The following is a 16,177-nucleotide window of genomic DNA, read 5'->3' on the forward strand; positions in this document are numbered from 1 at the left end:
TTTTAGTTAGATTAGTTTTTTTTTTATTCTTTATACGCTACGTAGCCTTAATAAGCTATTAAGCGCTAGCTCTACGTAATATATAATAAGTATAATCTACTCTACTATACTATAAACTAAGTAATTTAGATAAAGTATAATATAATTACTACTTAAGCACTTAGTGTAAAGATCTTTATACTTCTATAGCTTAGAATCTTTTTTTTAGTACTTATATAGTATTAAGTAGCCTACTCTAAATTATATAAAGTTTTTACTTCTATTAAAGAAGCTTTATCTACTAATAAAGCTAGCGCTAAGTCTAAGTTACTAAACTAAACTAAGCTTACTACCTACTTTTACGCTACTCTAAAGTCTTAGACTTATTACTAGCTTATTAAAAAGTACTATAATATACTTACTACTATTAAAGCTAAGTAAAAGCGCTTTTAATAGCTTTTATAGAAGAATAAAAATACTATTATTAAATACTTAAATATAAAGTACTTTAAGAAAGCGTATATAAAACCTATTAGTAAAAAATACTTTATTTTAAGCTTTTTAGAAAGCTTATATTATAATAATAAGTACTTTAAAAGTATAGTTACTATACTTCTTAACTTAAGTATATTTTAGCTAATACTAAGTATCTACTCTACTATAGACTATAATACTTACTCTTTTTTAGCTAGTACTATTCTTAATAATAGAGTAGTAATTTACTTAGTTAACTACTTCTTTCTATTATTAAACTTTAAACTAGCTTAAAGCTTTAAAATAGTTAAGATAGATATATAAACTTTTTTTATTCTTAGTTATAGTATATATATTCTAAAAAGCTTTATTAAGCTTATAAGTAGTAAACGTGTTAATTTTATACTTACTAGTATTATAGTTATAAAGCGCTTCTATATTAATATAGTTTTAGAAGCTTACTTTAACTAATCTAGAATTTAGTACTTAGGTCTTAATAATACTCTTTATACTAGGTTACTAGTAAGAAGTACTATAGTAGCTACTTTATAGTATAGACTAAACCTTATATTTATAAAATATAAGCTAATTACTATTTATAATACTTTTATTATAAATATAATATCTAAAACTAAGTTTAGCTTTATTTCTTAGCTACGTAGTAACTAAGAAAACCTTTAGTATACTTATACTAGGTACTTAGGCTTTAAGACACTTAAAGTACTTATATATAATACTTAAAGAGTAAGAATTAAAAGGCCTATATATATATAGTATAAGTTCTATACTCTAACTTATATAAAGTAAGTTATTTCTTATTAGCTTAAGAAGTAAGCTTTCTAGCTTTTCTAGAAAATTATATAAAACCTTTTTAATATATCTATAGAGTACTTAGAAGAAAAGTAGATACTACTTATTAAGAATAAGTATAGTAGTAAAGTTTATTTTTATTTACTCTTTTCTAAAAAAATAAAGAAAATAATAAGAGCTTTTAAGAAGTTTTAAGCACTTATTTAGACTTATTATTATCTACTTATTATAAGAATTAGCTTTAATAATAACTCTTTAACTAATTTATAGTATAGTAACTTATACTATAAAGTATAGATAAAAGAGTATAGTATTATACTAGAGCTTACTTCTTTATATACTTATAAGCTTAATAAAGTAGCTAAAAGAGCTAGATAAGAGATTATTACTAAATAAATTAAAATAAAAAAGAAGACTAATCTACCTAAGTACTTCTAGATAGAAGTAGCGCTTACTACTATCTAGCTCTATAATATAAGCCTTTTATATACTTATACTCTACACTCTTCTAATAAGAAGTTAGAGTAGTAGTTTATAAAATACTTTAGATAGTATTAGTCTAAGCTTATAAAATAAGCTTCTACTAATTTATAATCTAATTAGAGTAGTATATATATTTATAAGTATTATACCTATCTTTTAAATAAAAATAGAGTAGCTAAATATAAGCTAAAGAGCTTTAAAATACTATTTAGAGAATATATTAGTTATTTAGTAAGCTATTAAGCTTCTAATATATACTATATATAAGTTCTATTACTAAAAGAAGTATTTACTACGCATAACGTAATATTTAATAAGTAGCTTTTCTATAGTAGTAGAAAGTAGAAGCTTTCTAAAAAGAATACTTATATTATAGTTAATATTCTTTATAAAAATAAGTAGAAGAATATAGTAGAAGCTTATAATAAGCTTTTATTACTCTCTTAGTAAAATAATATAGATAATAGTAAGCTACTATCTAACTAAATAGATAAGCTACTTAATAGTCTATTAGAAGCTTATCTAGAAGAGTTAGATTTTATATAAGTAGATCTCTAAGCTAGAGAGATATAGAAAGTATATATAAAGCTTACTAAATATACTATAAAACTACTATTACTAGAGGCTATACTAGAGCTTTCTAATATAGTAAGTATTACTAAGTAGCTTAGTAATAGACGCGTTAATTCTAGTAAGTACTAGTCTATAGTAACTAGATTAGTAAGCTTATTAGATATATAAAGAGATAACTTCTAAAGTAATAGACTTCTATTACTTATAGTAATAAATATCTTTTAGACTAAAAGAGTATCTAATAGCTCTCTACTTAATCTATAAAATTTATCTACTAAGTATAAATATATAAAAAAAGTTTATAAATCTTCTATATATAGAAGTAAGTATTACCTAAATAGCTATAATAATTATAATAATTTTAGAAGTATAGATATCTACGCTTTACTCTTTAACTCTAAGTAGCTTAATAACTTAGAGACCTACTATAGTACTTCTAATTAGTTATTAGGCTACGCGTATATAATACTATATTATATTATTACTACTATACTTATAGATAAGTCTAATAAAAGCTAAGTCTATTAGAATAATCTTCTAGTACTTCTAATACTCTAGAAGTACCTCTATAACTATCTCTATAAGAATAAGTTTAAGGTAGTAGTATATTAGAAAATTAATATACTACTTATAGCTAATATCTAGAAGAAAGTAGAGTATATAAGTAGTAAAGAATACTTTCTACTACTTAAGTAGATTTTTATATATAAAGTAGATAAAAATAGTTTTTTTATAAAGTATAAAGTATATTTTATAGTATATAGAGATATATAAGCTAAAAATACGCTTTACTTAACTTATACTATAATACTTACTATATAATTCTTCTATCTAGTAATAGCTATTACTACTAAGTTTAATATAAAGATCTAGTAGCTTAATATTATAGTAGCCTTTTTAAATACTAAAGTTAGTAGTAATAAGCTAGTATACTATAAGCTTCTAGATAGCTTTTAGAGAAAGAGCTACTATACTAAGCTTAAGAAAGCTCTTTATAGTATACGTAAAAGCTTTTTTCTCTAGTATACTAACTTTTTAAATACTTTCTTAAAGCTTAGTCTATAAGCTAGTAAAGAGAAGCTTTATTTATACTATAATACTACTTAATATATCTTTATACTCTTCTATATAGATAATATTCTACTTATATTTACTAAGTTATATAATATAGAGGTAACTAAGCTACTTTATAAGATTAAGAAGAATTATAAAATTAATAATAAAGAAGTAGTAAACTAGTTCTTAAAGATATATATTATACGTAACTACTTTATAGATACTATTTTACTACTTTATAATATCTACTTTAATAAAGTAGCTAAAAAGTTTAGTTTTAAAAAAAGTAGATACTTTTTAAAAATACCTCTACTAGCTAGTAAGCTTCTAAAGTACTAAAAAAATACTTCTAAGTAGAATATTAAAGCTTATTAAGAGCGTATTAGCTTAGTATTATATTCTACTATTATAATACGCTCTAATATTATATATATAGTTTTCTAGCTCTTTTAGTTTTTAACTAATTCTTTTTTAGCTTACTTTAAGGTAGTAGAGTATTTTATTATATACTTATACTACTTATAATATAAAGATATTATATATAGTAAAAAGATAAAATTAGATAAAAAGCTTTAGATTTATAGAAATATAAGCTTTATAGATAATACTAAGACGCGCTAATTCTCTTATAAGTTTATTATAATACTCTTTAGAGGTCTAATTATATAGTAAACTACTTACTAGTTAACTATTATAATCTTAACTACTAAGATAAAGCTTCTTACTCTTAAAGCTATTACTAAAGAGACTATAGTCTTAAAGTGCTTATTTACTAAGCTTTAGCTACTTATTACTAGCGCGTAGTAAATCTTCTATAATAATTAATAAATTATTAAACTTATAGTAGAAAGTAATAAAAGAATCTTTAGTAAGCTCTACTATATTAATATCTAAAATATATAGCTTTACTAGAAGTATAGTAAGAGCTTTTTTAAAGTACTATATAAGTCTACTATTAATATATTAGTAGATAAACTTACTAAGTACTTATCTAAGTAAAAGTTTAAGACCTTTAAAAAGTAGCTAAATTTTAAAATAGATAGCTTATAAGAATACTAATTAAAGCTTATAAGTAAGTGTAAGAGTTATATAGATAATTAAGTAATAATTATATTAAATTTTTATAATATTATAGTATAGAAAAGAAAATCTACTCTATAAAGTCTATATACTCTATAAAGTAGCCTAAGCTTAAGCTCTTAGACACTAAACTATTATATAATCTTTCTTTAGAATACTTAAAAGTTCTATCTAAGTATAAACCTAGTGTAGATGCTTTTTTATAGAGACGCTAGTAATAGTGCATTAGCTTCTTTATAGAGACTAACCTATTACTTCTATTCTCTATCTTTATAGTAAGCTAGAGTACTATAGTAATTTCTATATTAGCTAAGACTATCTTTATCTACTTATAACTACTATTAACTATAGAGGCTAAAGTTAGGTAGAGACGTATATTAGAATTAGTAACCTAGTAGGCCTTATAAGCTTTATAGCTAAAGTAATTATTAAATAACTAGCTAGTTTTTCTTAAGTATATAAAGTCTAGTAGTTAGAGTAGAGCTATTATAAGAACTTTATTATTATTATAGTTATAAAACGTAATATAAGAACCTAGCTTACCTAGGTATTAAGTATAAAAGTTCTACACTATTTTTTTACTACCTTTTAGATTATAGTAAAACTACTATACCTCTAACTAGTTATTGCCTAACTATTCTACTATATATACTAAGTATCTCTTTCTTTCTATATATAAGTTATAGTAGTAATAATTAACTTTAGAGTTAAAAATCTAAATAATAATATATTCTATTTTACTAGCGTTATTTAGATAAATCTTAGAAGCTACTTCTAGATAGACTTAACTAGAGAAAGCGTTATTATTATAGGCCTATAGAAGCTATAAGTAAAATACTAGAAATAGATTCTTTAGGCCTAGAAAGAAATCTAATTTATAAGCTATATTATTAATAACGCGCGTTACTATAAGAGAATCTAGATTCTTCTAGTCTAACTTATAGTTAGGTCTTACTATTCTAATATACTTAGTATTAAGTATTACCTAATTACTAATACTAAATTATAGTATAAGATACTAGTAGATATTTATAAACTTATATATTTTTTTCTAGATCTATATAAGCTTATTACGTAGAAACTAGTAGGTATTATAAATCTATTTAATAAGCTTATTAGCGTTATAAGACTAGAGGTATTAGGTAAGAGTTACGTTACTAGAAAGTACGTATAGAGGCTCTAGTTCTAATTAGAGCTAGTAGCCTTATATAGCCTAGAATAGACTAAGTCTAGTTACTAAGAAAACTACTAAGTTAGCTTTAAACTCTATAAGTAGTAATAGTTAAGCTTAGTTATTTTATTAATAGTTAACGTAAGTATAAAAATACTACTTAAAATCTATATTAGCTCTTTTAGTTTAGCTATCTATTTTAGAATAGTAAACTATAAATAGCTTTAGTAAAGTACTAACTCTTTTATAAAGCTATTTCTAGAAATATAAAGTAAACTATCTACTTTAGTTAGATATAAGGCTTCTAGAAAAGCTCTTAGAGTGCTATACGTATTCTAGAAAAGAATTAATAATAGTAGGCACTTTTATATTCTTTATAGTAATAAAGTGTTTAGCTTTAGATAGATAGTTAATAATAACTATAATATACTTAAATATTTTACTAATCTAGACTAAGACTAGTAGTAGAGTAATAAAGTCTACTAAGATATCTTTCTAGTACTACTAAGGCACTAGAAAAGAATATAGTAAACTATATTTAGCTACTTTACTTACTTTAGTTTATCTATATATATAGTAGTTATAGGTAAAGTAAGTAATAGAGTTAGTTATACCTTACTAGTAATACTATTAACTATTATAGAACGTACCTCTAGATACTTCTTAAGAGCACAGCACGTAATTATACTAGTATAGATTAAGATAAGCTCTTAGAAGCTTTACTACTTAAGAGAGCTTTCTAAGTAAGCTTATAATATAATAATTTATCTCTTATTTATTTCTATACTTCTAAACATAATAGTTATAAGCCTAGCGCTTTAAGAAGATAATATAGTTTTATATTTATATACTTAAGACGTAAGACGTTTAATAAAGTATAGTAATACTAATTCTATTACTAATCTTTGCGCTTTTATAAAAGTACTACTCTATTACTTATAATAAGCAACTCTATAATAATCTCTATAAAAGCTTTTACACTTACTAACTTAGTATATTAGCCTAAGTAGTTTACCTAGTTTAAATTCTATACTCTAAGCAGAGAAATTTAGACTAACGTTAACTCTAACGCTAAAATAGCTACTTCTATCTAGATAAGCGTTCTAACTACTCTAGAGCTAGTAGTAATTATATAGAACGCTTTAGTTAATAAGCTTTACGCTAATAAGTATAACTTATTTATTACAAAGTATAAGATATAAGTAATAGAATAGTAGTTAAAAAGCACTTATATTAGGTATCTTTAGAACTAGATTAATTAGACTATTAGCCTAAAGCTCTTAGCTCTTACTATACTCTTTATCTCTATAGAGAAAGAAGCTATATTATAAGTACTTATTAAATACCTTAAGTCTACGCTTTCTCTAGAGAAGAACTATACTAAGAATCTTATATACTTATAGTATAGAGTATACCTCTAGAAAGCGTAATAAGAACGTATTAACGCTAAGCGCTAGTAATAGAAATACTTTTATATTCTAGCCTAAGCTAAAGCGTATAAACTTACTAAAGTTAATAATACACTTACTATCTAGAACTATTTAGAAGTAATTAGCGTTAGGCTTACTTTAGAATAGAAGCGCTTTATATAGTAGAACCTTATTAAAGCTTTTACTATTAGTAGAACTTAGGTTACTCTTAAATAAGTGTTAAAGATTTTTACTACGCTAATCTAAGAGTATACTACTTACTTTACTAGTAGAGGTAGTGTATTTACTATTATAGAAGTACTATAATAAGCTTCTAATAATAATAACTTATTCTAGAAGCCTAAAAAGAATTACCTATATAGATAGTACTATAAGTAGTCTACTACTATATATAAGCGTTTAGAAATAGCGCTTATAGGCAAACCTCTAAAGCTTTCTAATAAAGCTAAGACTAAGATTACTACTAAGCTTAAAGACTTAAAGTATAATAGCTTATAGAGAGCTTTTAATAAGAAAGAATAGACTACTCTATAGTAAGCATAGATTAAGAGCCTAAACTCTATCTACCTAGAGTTAATTTAGGTAATACTTATTAACTCTACTCTTATTATAAGTTAGCTAAGTATTAGTAGTATATACTCTACTATAGATTTTAACGTCTACCTACTCTCTATAAGCACTATCTTAGATAATAAAGTAGTAGTATATCTTATTAATAATATATCTCTACTTAAGCTAAAGACCTTTATAAGAGTATATAAATTCTATACTATAGAAGTAGAAAGCTTCTTCTTCTAGGTGCTTAGACATAGCACACAAAGAATTAGAAACGCTTTAACTAGAAAAAGAGGACTATATATAAAGAACTTTATTCTAATAAGTATAGCGCTTATAGAAAGTTTCTATATTAATATTATCTTAGAAGTAGCTCTTAATAAAGCTAGACTATAGTACCTAGAGTTAGACTTAACGCTTTATATAAAAACGCTTACTAATAACTTTATACTAGTAAAGCTTAAGAAGAAGTATAAGCTTATATTTATTAAATATAATTCTTTAAAGTTTTACCTAACTATAATAAGTATAACTAATAACTAGCGCTTATAATAATTCTAGAGAAGCCTTTCTTAGTCTAATTTAGAAAAGCTTTAGTATATAAAAGTAGACTACCTAGGTCTAGAAGCGCTCTAAGCTCTTATTAAGAATACGCGCAATATACGTATTAAGAGAATAAGCTAAAGTAAGTATAAGTATTACTCTATTACTTATATAAAGTAGCGTATCTTTAGGTAACTATATAAGAAAGCTCTAAGACCTTATTAGAAGATCTTATAGAATCTTTTTAACTTTTCTACTAGTTATAATAAAGAGCTTTAGATTATAGTACTTAAAGATAATTATAGTAGAAAGATCTATTAATATACTCTCTAAGCTAAGACGCTTATAGAGATTATAAGAGTCTTTTATAACTTTATAAGCTTTCTTATAGCTTAGTATAAGCTTAATATTTATATTATTATCTAAGATAATAATATTATAACGCTACCTTAGAGAGATAAGTTACGCTTTAAGATATAAGCTAAAGAGTAAGGTATTATTATAGAGTGTACTCTTATCTATACCTATAAACTAAATAGAGAAGTAGAGAGAGTAGGTTAGAAGATAATTACTAAGTCTATTAAGATAAAAGTTAGTATAAATTTCTCTAAAAAGCTTTAGCTAGATATTATAGAAGTAGTAACCTAGCTATATAATATAAGCTTATTATATACTTATAATCTCTTAGTACCTAATACTATGCTTAACGCATAGTATATAGAGCATAGTAAAAAGGTTTATACTATTATAGCTAACCTTTACTTAGATTAGAGTACTATCTACGCCTATAGCTGTAGAGCTTACCTACTTAATAGAGAGTAAGTAGCTAGATAAGATAAGCGCAACTTTAAAGTTATACTAAGAGACTATATTAGATACCTAGTAAAATATAGAGTATCTAATATTTATAGAATATAGGTTCTAAAGCTTAATTAAATAATTATAATAAGAAACGTAAGCTTTAATAAGAAGCTTTTCTATAAGAGTAGCGCTAAAAGTAGCTAGAAGTACTTAGTAGAAGAGCTTATATATATTATTAATTTTCTATATAAGAATAAGCTATATAACGTAGAAGAAGCGTATAAAGATATCTTTAACTAGCTCTACACTATAGTAGGTAAAACATAAGACTAGTACACTTCTAAAAACTCTATCTAGAAGCTAGAGAGTAGTATATTATAGCTTACTATTAAATAGGCTAGCTAGCCTAATTAATAAGTAGTATATAATACATCTTCTATATAGATAGAAAGCTTAGCTAGCTAACTACTAGAAATCTATATAAACTTTTAAAAGTATACTAGCCTATTTACTCTAGAGTAAATACTAGAGCCTAAAGTGTACTAGACTATAAGAACTAGTTAGAAGTATAATAGCAACGTTTAGAAAGTACACTAAACTAAAGAAGAGCGCTTACTAGTACTAAGTAATAAACAGCTTTCTAACATAAAGAGCTTTTATTAAAATAAGATATATAGTACTTATTAGAATAGAGTACTTCTAAGTATACTATATTTCTACGTATACTCTACGTTTAGAACTTCTCTAGAATAAGGTAAAATAGAACTACTATCTACTTCTAGACTAATACACTAGAAGCGTAATTATAGAGAACTAATATAATTAAGCTCTAGAATTAGAAAGTAATATAAAAGTCTAAAAGTAGAAAGACTAAAAGTTTATACGCTATATAATCTATAGAATAGTATATAAGATAATAACCTTCTAAATAGTCTTCTCTAATACTTATATAGAGTAGAAGAAGACTAGAAAAAGCTTATAATAGTTTACTTAATAATAGTAGCTATAATCTTAGGTAATATACTTCTATAGAAGTATAAGCTATCTAAATACGTATACTATAATTAACTACTATAGCTTCTAAAGAAGTATAAGAATCTTAGTAATTATTTATATAGTAAGCTCTTCTACAAAGCTTATAAGAAAGAAATTAATATACTTTATAGAGTAGATATCTAAAAGAAGATTAAGCGCTTCTTAGTATAAAAGCGCCTACTTCTACTAAAGTAGGTATTTATATATAAGATTAATTAGAATAGCTACTTTATTAAGTATAAAGTTTACGTAGTAGTAAGAGAAAATTTATAAGTAATTAATTCTATATACTCTACGTATATAGTAACACTTACTTTACGCTCTTTTAGAATAGTAATAGTAATAGTAGCTAAGTTTAACCTAGAAATTCTCTAGTTTAACGTTGTAGAAGTATTTCTTTATATATACTAAGAGTACTAGCTAGTTATAGTATATAATATACTAGATAGCTTTAAGAAGTCTAGTAAGTATATAAAGCTTAAGCGTGCTCTCTATAGACTAAAGAACTCTCTACTACTCTAGTATAAAGAGCTCTTACGCATAGTAAAGAAAGTAGATCTTATTACTTCTAAAGAAGAGCTCTATCTCTTCTTTAATAAATAAAGAAAAATTCTTCTACTTTTCTACGTTAATAATATACTACTTATATATTACTATACTACTTATTAAAGAGCTTTGCAAGTTACTAATATAATAAAAGTAGTATATAACTTAGAAAAGAAAGGTCTAGTTAAATAGTTTCTAGAAGTAAAAGTATTACGTAATTATACTACTTATACTATAACACTTATATATAACAAGTACTTAGATAAGCTTACTAAGAAGTTTAACTTAGAAAGTACTTCTTTAAACTCTACTATACTACTTCTAAGCTAAGAGCTTATAAAGTTAATAGGTAAAGTAGATAAGAAGGTAGTTAAAGACTACTAAGAGCGTATTAGATTACTACTCTATATAGCTATTATACTATAGCTTAATATAGTATACGCTATCTTAAAGCTTTTATACTTCTTTATAAACTTAAGTAAAAAGTATATTAAAGTAGTTAACTAAGTAATTATATACTTATATAAGACTTACTATTAGACTATTTACTATAGAGCGTACTCTAGAGCAGAGCTTATAATTTACAGTAATACTTCTTTTATAAATAATCTAGAGACTAGGCGCTCTTTATAAAGCTATCTTATTATACTTTTTAGAGATACTATTATTTAGAAAGTAGTATAATAAGTAACTATAATAACTTTAACTATAGAAGTAGAGCTTCTTACTTTTAAGTATATTAGTAAAAAAGTAATAGCTCTTAAGAGGCTGTTTTAGAAGCTTACGCTTACCTTAGAAGCAGCGTAAATAATTTTCTATAATAACTAGTAGACTATATACTTAGTAGTTAGCGCTAATAAGTGTATAATAACACGCCTTAGATATATTAATATCTAAAATATATAGCTAAGATAAGAGTATACTAAAGAGTCTTTTAGAGTTAAGTACCTAGAGACTAAGAGTATGCTAGCTAATAGGCTTACTAAAAATCTATTAGTTTAGTAATTTATCTACTTTAAGAAGTAGTTAAATATAAAAAATATTAAATTATTAGTAGTATTATAAAGCTTATAAAGTATAAAAGAGTTTTTAGCTACTCTTCTTAAAGAGTAGTAGAAAGTGTATTTTAAGCGTAGCTTCTCTTATAGGTCTATAGAAAACTACTTATTAGAAAAGACTTTTATTAAAGTATACGCTCTAAAGAGTGTAGCAAGATAAAAGAGTATATATCTAGAACTATAATTAGAGTAACGCTCTTTTAGTTATCTAAGCGCAAAGTTAGAAAAGTACTACTAGTTATTAGTAGTATTCTTATAAGCTTAGAAATACTTAAACTCTAAGGCAAAAAACTAAAAGAGTATAACTTTCTCTATAGACGTAAATACGCAACTAAGTTTAGTAGTAATACTTTTATAAATAACTATAATAGTATTATTAGTAATAGTCTTAGAAGACGCTCTTTTATTATTATTATTAGAAAGCGCTACACTATTATCTATAGTCTTATTATAGTTAATCTACTTAACTACTAGATAAAGCTCTATAAAGCTTATTAGCACTAAGAAGTAAAAGCACTAGAATAAAACTTACTAGAAGAGCGCTGCTTAGAAGTAGAAGCGTTATTAGCCTTATTATTAAGATTAGATTAAGACTACTTAATACTAGAAGTATTCTTAGACTTATTAGTATTACGCTCTATCTTTAAAGTATTAAAGCTCTACTTCTTACTACGCCTCTAGATTATATAGCTATACTTAAAGTACTACTTAAAAGTAGTATTATAGTTATAGATAAGCTTATAAAAGTAAAAGTTCTTAATATTAAGTAGATAACTAGTCTTTAGATTCTACTCTGCGTTGCAAAACTAATTAACTATACGCTTAGTAATCTTCTCTATACACTTAGGTCTAAAAAAGAGTTAGTAAAGCTTCTTAAGCTTAAAAAAGAGTATACGTATATATTATTATATTTATAATTACTAATAGCACTAGCAAAGTAGCGCGTTAACTTCTTGCCTTTATTAATACTTACGTAGTTTTTATAGAAAGAGTTAGTAGCCTTTCTAGTGCTTATAAACTAAAAGTATTAGAGGTATACTATCTTATAGAGCTTGCTAGTAGTAATAAAAGTAGGCTTCTTAGAGAAACGCTTACGTATAGACTTAGTTACTAAAGCTTTATTATTCTTATTATTAGAATCTTTATTAAGCGTATACTTCTTATTATTATACTTTTTATTATTATACTTATTAGAAGAATTAGCACTATCTAAACTATTAGACTAGATAGAGAGCTCTAGATTAAAGAGAGAGCTCTTTATACTACTTATAATAATAAAAAAATACTACTTCTTCTTAAGAGTAGAGCTAGAGAAAGGTAAAGTGTTATAAATAGTACTACTCTCTTAAGAAATAGAGAGCTTACCTAAGACTTTAGTAGAAAGCTTAGAAGTATTAGAAGAGATAGTAGAAGAGTTCTTAGAAATAGAGCTCTTAGAACTAAAAGAATCTAGAAATAGAATATTAAAATAAGTATTGCTAGTAGCTAAAGAACTAGAAACTATAATAGTAACTTTAGTAGAATACTTATAAGAATTACTAGAAAGCTTCTAAGAGAGCGTAGTAACGTTAGAATTATAGTTAGTATACTCTTTCTAAGTAGCCTTACTAGCCTACTTATTATAGTACTTTTTTATTACACTAATAGAATTAGTAGACTACTACGCTTAGTAGATTACTTTTTCTAGAACTATTTCTTAATAGAGCTTAATAGCTCTTAGAAGTAGAATCTTAAGATATTCTTACTTAGTACGCTACTTATTAATAAAGCGCTTATTCTTAGACTTAATACACTTAGTTTTAGCGTTAGCCTTAGCTTTAGAATTCTTATTACTATGCTCTAAGTTACGCTTAATCTACTTGTTACGCTTATAACATAGATACTACTTATTTTCTATAGCTTAACTAGTAATATAATACTTATAAGTAATCTAGTTATAATACTTTTACTCTATCTTATTCTTAGCTTTAAAGTTGTAAGCGTACTACTTATTAGTATACTTCTAGGTAGCGCGCTTATTATAACGTAAAATATTATTAGCTTACTTTTAAGTAACTATATTACTATACTTAGTAAATAGATTAAGCTTCTTAGAAGTATAAGTTAGAGTAGTAAATAGGTTATAAGTAGAAGTAGAAGTACTTATAGAACTAGAGCTCTACTTCTTACTAGAAGAACTACGCTTAGAAGAGCTTCTAGAAACACTACAAAGCTTATTTAAGCGCTTATAATTATCTACCTTAGAAAAAGTAGCTAGGTACTTAGAGAAGTTAGAGGTATTAGAGCTTAATAGCTTAGCCTTTAACGCGCTTACATAACTAGAACTTAAAAAAGTTACCTTAGAGGCGCTTATAGAGCTAGAACTAGACTACTTATTCTTAGAAGAGTAGCTATTCTTATACTTATACTTATTTCTCTTTAATATAATACTAGAGAGCTTAGAGATAGATATAGAGAGGTATACTTAGTTTAATTAGTATAATAGAGTATACTACTAGAGTTAGTAAGCGTACTAATAAAAATTAGAGATACTTACTCTTATTTTAGGTAAAAGGTAGAGAGCGTTTAGCTAATTAAATAATTTTAGTAATATTATAATTAGCGCGCGTGCGCTAAGTAAGCTCTTAGCGCTGTATACGCTCTAATAAGTATATAATTAGCGTTCTTAGCTATAATAAGAGAGCTTATTATAACTACGCAGCCTACTCTTATAGGCTACTTAGAGAGTATATTATAGAACGTACTTCTAGATACTTCTTAAGAGTATAGCACGTAATTATACTAGTATAAATTAAGATAAGCTCTTAGAAGCTTTACTACTTAAGAGAGCTTTCTAAGTAAGCTTATAATATAATAATTTATCTTCTATTTATTCTTATGCTTCTAGACGTAACATTAACTTACCCTCTAATAGGTATCTAACCTACTACTATATCTAGTAGTAGTAGAATTATTATAAACTTTTTTAATAATATAAGTCTAAAGCTAGTTACTAAAAGATACTAGTAGGTAATTACCTTAGAGGTAAATATAATTACTATTAAGTATTAGATTACCTAGCTCTAGGCGTAGACTTTTCTAAATAAAGTACTATAGAATACGCTAGTTACTCTTATAATAGGCTTTAGTAATATCTTTTAGCTTCTAATTACTTTTAAAGAGAATAGCTATAAGATTCTCTATAAGTATATTTTTAGCTACTATAATACTATTATAGAGGTTAGACTTATTAATAATAAGCTTTCTTACTACGCAAAGAAAGTAACTAGTTTCTTTAGCTTTAGTATATATTTATAATATAATATTATTTAGTCTAAGAGTTACTTTACTAAGGTAAAGTCTTACTATCTAAATAGTCTTATAGCTACTACTATTTTTAGAAAGAGTAAGGTAAAAGGCTTATAGAGAGCTATTAGAGTTTAGCTATTAAGCTAGTTCTAGTAGTATTTAGATTTAATACTAAACGTAATTATTATTAAGGCTATTAGGTAGTTTACCTAGACGCCTAGTTAGACTATCTAGTTTAGTTCTTTATTTTTCTAGCTAGTAAGTAATAATAAAGTTAAACTTCTCTAGAAACTCTAACTATTAAGCTTATTAATAGTTAAGCTTCTACTTTATATAGAAGAACTTAAGACTATAATAGTCTATTAGCACGTAGATATCTTTACTTATACTAGCTAGCTTAGGTTTCTATTCTTTAAATACTCTTATAATAGCTAGTAACTCTTTATTATAAATTTTATAGTTATACTCTACTAGACTTATCTTTTTAGATATAAAAGTAATAGATTATATAGAACTATTAAGCTAGATCTATAATAGTACTACTACGTAGATATAGTTAGACGTATTAGTCTCTACTATATATTTAAGCTTAAAGTTAAAATAAGCTAAAATAAGTCTAATCTAAAAGAAGAACTTTAGCTTATTAAAGGCCTATACTACGTTAGAAGATATTTCTTAGAAGTTCTTTAGGTCTCTCTTTATTAGCTCTATTAATAACTTTATAATATTAAAAAACTTATATATAAATTACTAATAGAAGTTATAGAAACCTAGAAATACCTAGATATTCTTAAGTATCTAGAGAACTTACTATTTCTATATAGCCTATACTTTAGTAGAATCTATCTTAACACTATTAGTAGTAATAATAAGCTTTAGAAACTTTACCTTAGGTTACTTAAACTTATACTTAGTAATATTAAAGTAGAGTCTAGCTTTAGTAAGCTTACTAATAACCTTAACTAAGTATTTATTATAAGCCTCTTTAGTGTTACTAAAGATAAGAATATTATTTAAGTATACTATATAGAATTTATCTAGATATTTCTATAGAACGTTATTAATATATACCTAGAATATACCTAGTAAATTATATATTCTAAATAGTATAATCTTATATTAATAGAGTCTATATAGTGTAATAAACATAAAGAAATACTTATATTTATCTTTAATTCTAATCTTATTAAAAGCTACTATAATATCTACTTTAGAGAAGTACTATACTTTAGATAGATAGGTAAGTATATTATAGATAAGAGAAGAGGTATTTCTATTCTTAATAGTATAGGCGT

This window comes from Alternaria infectoria (genome assembly GCF_024043175.1).
Source record: "Alternaria infectoria strain BMP 0036 chromosome Unknown scaffold_13, whole genome shotgun sequence".
In the NCBI taxonomy this organism is placed as follows: domain Eukaryota; kingdom Fungi; phylum Ascomycota; class Dothideomycetes; order Pleosporales; family Pleosporaceae; genus Alternaria; species Alternaria infectoria.